Source organism: Rhinopithecus bieti, unplaced genomic scaffold, assembly GCF_001698545.2.
Source record: "Rhinopithecus bieti isolate Rb0 unplaced genomic scaffold, ASM169854v2 scaffold_26504, whole genome shotgun sequence".
In the NCBI taxonomy this organism is placed as follows: domain Eukaryota; kingdom Metazoa; phylum Chordata; class Mammalia; order Primates; family Cercopithecidae; genus Rhinopithecus; species Rhinopithecus bieti.
This window is the reverse complement of record NW_016812891.1, coordinates 2,877,885-2,883,462: the sequence shown is the minus strand read 5'-3', so window position 1 is coordinate 2,883,462 and position 5,578 is coordinate 2,877,885.

The window sequence follows — 5,578 nt, the reverse complement described above, 5'->3', positions numbered from 1 at the left end:
GACAGGGTCTCGCTCTGTTGCCTAGGCTGATCTAACTCCTGGGCTCAAATGGTCTTCTAACCTCCTCCCCAGCCTCCCCAGTAGCTGGAACTATTTGTTGTAGAAACAGGATCTCCCTATATTACCCAGACTGGTCTCTAACTCCTGGGCTCAAGTAATTCTTTCACCTCAGCTTCTCAAAGTGCTGGGATTACAGGTGTGAGCCATTATGCCTGGCCAAGAATTTTCAATATTTGAAAGAGTAATCAAAGAGTAGGACATAATATTAGAGACAAGTAAACAAAAGTACGAAAATTTTAAAGAAAAGTTTTATCCAGAAATTTTCAATCAAAGCTTATCCATAGTAGCATTTCTCAAAATTTGCAATACTTATCCTCCAGGGATAGGCTGAAAACTTTCCATATAAACTTTTGGAAGAACGGAATGAAGGTGGGGGATTGGGGAGGGCACAGGGATAATTCCCTTTCCAACTTTGTTCTCAGAGATAAGAGGCAAGTAAATAAAGAAAAGCAATCAAAGTTTTCATTAAAAGGATCAGGCGATCAGGGTCCTGGTCTTATAGAGTTACCTAGTCACTTTTCTCATTGTTCTTACCTGGCGGACCAGAAGTGGAAGTAAAACATTCACATGGAAAAAAGTTGAATCTTCAGCATGATAAGTATAGGGACCATACAAAGGGTAACTTTTCATTGCTTTTTTAGTCATAAATACTTTCTGATATTAAAAAGGAGATTTAAACAGTGGCTGAAATGAGTTATTTGAACTAATCTATGGTTCTAGAAATTAAAGTATAAAATCAAACACTTCCTTTATTCCAAATGACAATGTAGTTTTAAAAAAAGATGTATTAAACTCGTAGAAATAACTAGTGGCAATCAATAAATAGAAAGTTTTTATTAAGCTACTGCTAAACTAGAACTTTAGTAAGGGCCCCTCCAGTTTGATGGACTTTTCAGTGCCTTCAACACTCTATTAGGTTTTGTGATGAGATGACTGGGAAGGACTTCGTTTGCTCAGCAGATATTTATTAGGTACCTACTTTATGTCAGGCACTGGTGTACAGTGATTTGCCTCCATTACATATTAGAATCCCTACAGTAATCTTATAAAATAGAAACCATTACTCCCATTTTCTTTGTAAATCAAATCCCTGAGGCATAACATAACATGCTCAAGTTTATGCTGTTCATAAGTGGTCTGGACTGGGTTCTCAGTCCAGCTCTTGATGATTCCAAACCTGTGACACTGTTTCCCTGACTACATTATGCTGCCTCAGATAAAGTTAAGAATTTTATGGGATGTTTCCAGCTTTTGTGAAGGTTACAACAATGACCAAGATACACTAAAAAATGTCTGAAATATATTAAATATTAAACTTTATGTGTTGTAAGAGAAGTATTTAGGGCTACATCTACAAAGTGGGAGTTAGCATTCAAAGAAACACACACGTGCACAAACAGAATCCGACAAGTCAGATTCTTGAATCTGGAAACATCCTTAGTAACTTTATCCAGAATATTGTCATCACAAAACATATTTTTGGACAACTGAATAAAAATAAATGGTTGAATTGTGCCAAAAACTTACCTCTACCTTTCCTGGGGCAAAAGTGTGAGTGCTGCTTGGAGCAGAGTGAAGCTTTTTGGAATGTAGGTAAAATAGGGTGTAGAGAAAGGGAGAGAATGTTACAGTTGGGAAGAGAATCCAGATATGAGATGCAGCTGAGACAGGCGATCAGAGGTAAGAACGTATAGCCCTTCACAGCGCCACTGTGAGAAAACTGTAAGGATTCCTGGGATGGATGGGACTCATGGTCGAGAATGTAACGGGTGATGAAAATGTGACATTCTTCCATTAAGGCTACAGTTGGAATTTGATTTACATTTTGATTGTAGGTGTAAACGCTTGACAGTTTTAAAATTTCAATCACTATTGTATATATTATTTTATTTAATACCCACAGTAAATTCAGAGATCAATTAGATCAATTAGGTGAATTCCCAGTTATAAGGCTGTTAAATAATTTGCTTAAAATCCCAACTACAGGCTGGGCGCGGTGGCTCACGCCTGTAATCCCAGCACTTTGGGAGGCCGAGGAGGGAGGATCATGAGGTAAGGAGTTCGAGACTAGCCTGACCAATATGATAAAACCCTGTCTCTACTAAAAATACAAAAATTAGCCAGGCGTGGTGGCATGCATCTATAATCCCAGCTATTCAGGAGACTGAGGCAGGAGAATCTCTTGAACCTGGGAGGCGGAGGTTGCAGTGAGCGGAGATCACGCCACTGCACTCCAGCCTGGGTGACAGAGAGAGACCTCATCTAAAATAAGAAAAAAAAAAAGGTCCCCAATCTCAACTATGGCTGGTCTGGGTAGCTATCTTGTGGTCTGAGACAGACAGGGACTTTGTCACTGCCCTATCCTGCTGTCTCTGCCTCTTCTACATGTCTTCCACTCCTCTTCCTCTCCAGTGTGTGTATGTGTGTATTTTTTTTTTAGATAGGTTTTCGCTATGTTGCCCAGCTGGAGTGCAGTGGCTCTTCACAGGCCTAATCATAGCTCACTGCAGTCTCAAACTCCCAGGCTGAAGCTACTCATCTTCCCAAGTAGCTAGGTCAACAGGCATGCACCACCGTACCCAACTCCTCTCCAATATTGAGGAAAAGATACGTAGGGCAAGTTTTCAATTGACTTTGGATCTTATTCTCATTGCTTTAAATACGGCTTTTATGCCAATGACACAACAATCAGAATTTCCTATCCTAATAGCTAACTGAAATTCCAGCTCTATACTTTCCATTGTCTCCTTACTGATCTGGTAATTGCTGCTTGTATATTTCTCTCCACTTTCTCAAAGTTAGGTTATTGTTTTCCCATCTAAACCAGCTCATCTTCTGAGTGATCTGGTGTACCATGTCTTCCACTTTCCAACCGAGATATTTTATAATGAGTCCAAAGTCTCCAGGAAAGTTGATGATTTCCTTCCCTTCCTTTCCTTCCCTTCCTTCTCTTCCTTTCTTCTCTGATGATTTCTTCAGCTTTCTTGGAGACATTTTGGACTCATTTCTCTCCACTTTTCAGGCTAAGAATAGAACCAAGTATAAGACCTCCTTAGGTTTCAGTATGGTTAAACACTACCAATTAGAATTTAAAACAAAAAATAAAACAAAACAAACCCTGAAGATTTTGCCCATTTGGTTAGTTTATAAACCTCTTTTCACCTCCATCATTTTCATATCTCAAGCACATGTTACCCTATGTTGCTTTTTCCTCTAAAATTCCTATTGATTAGACTTTACTAAATATAAAAATAATTGAGTATCAAGGAGAAGACTGGAATTCTCACTGTATAATTTGTTATTAGCTCAGAGCACCCCATGGATTATCCTTGTCAAGTTGTGTTGATTTATTTTCCTTTCAAACATCTCTGGTATTTTCTCCCTTTCAAGGACTAAAACTCAAGTCAAAGTTCTTGATGTTTTCTGCCTGAATTACCTCTTTGGTCATTGTTCCCCTCTCCAGGGCATTCAATGCCATAAATATCTCTCTTGTCGCATCTCTGATCAAAAATTGGCTTCTAGTTGTCTGGGATCTAACCCTCCCTGCCTGACTTCCAAGGCTGTTTATAATCTGTCACCATAATCTCTAGACAGAGGACCAGTTTGGCTCACTGAATGATGATTTATTAAATTTTTCCTTATAATTGTTTTAATTTGCCTCCCAATAAAGAACTAGTAGTTACACGTTTTTAATATAGACCTAATAAATATACTTTATAGAGAAAAGATTGAAGAATTCCAAGATACTTTATAATTTAAAAAAATTTAGGAAGCCAGTTTTCCACCAGCATCTGTCCCTCTCTCCTTTATTCTCCACAAAATAAGCAGATTTCAAGGAGGTTGTGAACTGATCTCCCTTTTTACTGAGAAGAGAGCCTTGTCTTTGAACTTCTCAGGGTCCTGTCACAGTCTTTTATGTTTGTCTGACTCAACCACAGCAACAGTTGCATCAGTAGGGGCAAAATGTCCTCCTAAGAAGCAGAGAAGAGAAAATGACGATTGATAAATAATAGACATTGCCTCCTGATTATGGTGACAAGACCAGTTTTCCTTCTTGATCAGAATATTTTTTTTCATGTCCTTAACATTTTATTTTCTAACACTAACACTTAATTTCTTTATCTACTGCTTTTTCCTACTGTAATTTTTTTTTTCTGAGATATAGTCTTGTCTCAGTCACCCAGGCTGGAGTGTAGCAGTGCAATCTTGGCTCACTGCAACCTCTGCCTCCCAGGCTCAGGTGACTCTCCTGCCTCAGCCTCATGAGTATCTGAGATTACAGGCATGCACCACCATGCCTGGCTAATTTTTGTGTTTTTAGTAGAGACAGGGCTTCACCGTTTTGGCCAGGCTAGTCTCAAAGTCCTGACCTCAGGTGATCCTCCCGCCCGGGCCTCCCAAAGTGCTAGGATTACAGGCCTGAGCCACTGTGCCCAGCCTGTACTGTGGCTTTAAATGTCATGAATGTTTAAACTGTAGAGTGACCATTAATCAAATAAAATGGGTAGTAATTTTCCTTGCATCTACTTTTATATTCTTTTCACCAAATGGCCAAAAAACAAATTTTTTTTTTACAACTTTTCATTTAAACAATCCATGTTATGGTAATTGTGGTGTTTTGAAAACATCCAATAACAAGCAGGATAAAGAATTATTATATTCTAGACATCATCACTACTTTTCAAAATAATTTGATTTTCATTTTAACTTCTTTTACTAATACAATCAAAAGATTCATTCAATTTAGTGGGGAGAACTGTAAAAAAAATTCTTGGATATCAAATAGGCAAATACCTAGTTAAATTGTTTGGTCTGTATCTTTTTATTTAATGTTTTATTACAAACTTTTAAAATTCTTAATGTGCCCCTCAGGACTATTTCATGAAACATATTAAAATGCAGCTTAATGGGGATGGCATTGAATGTATAAATTATCTTGGGTAGTATGGCCATTTTCACAATATTGATTCTTCCTATCCATGAGCATGGTATGTTCTTCCATTTGTTTGTGTCCTCTTTTATTTCACTGAGCAGTGGTTTGTAGTTCTCCTTGAAGAGGTCCTTCACATCCCTTGTAAGTTGGATTCCTAGGTATTTTGTTCTCTTTGAAGTTATTGTGAATGGGAGTTCATTCATAATTTGGCTCTCTGTTTGTCTGTTACTGGTGTATAAGAATGCTTGTGATTTTTGCACATTAATTTTGTATCCTGAGACTTTGCTGAAGTTGTTCATCAGCTTAAGGAGATTTTGGGCTGAGACGATGGGGTTTTCTAAATATACAATCGTGTCATCTGCAAACAGGGACAATTTGACTTCTTGACCTAGCCATCCCATTACTGGGTATATACCCAAAGGATTATAAATCATGCTGCTATAAAGACACATTCACACGTATGTTTATTGCAGCACTATTCACAATAGCAAAGACTTGGAATCAACCCAAATGTCCATCAGTGACAGACTGGATTAAGAAAATGTGGCACATATACACCATGGAATACTATGCAGCCATAAAAAA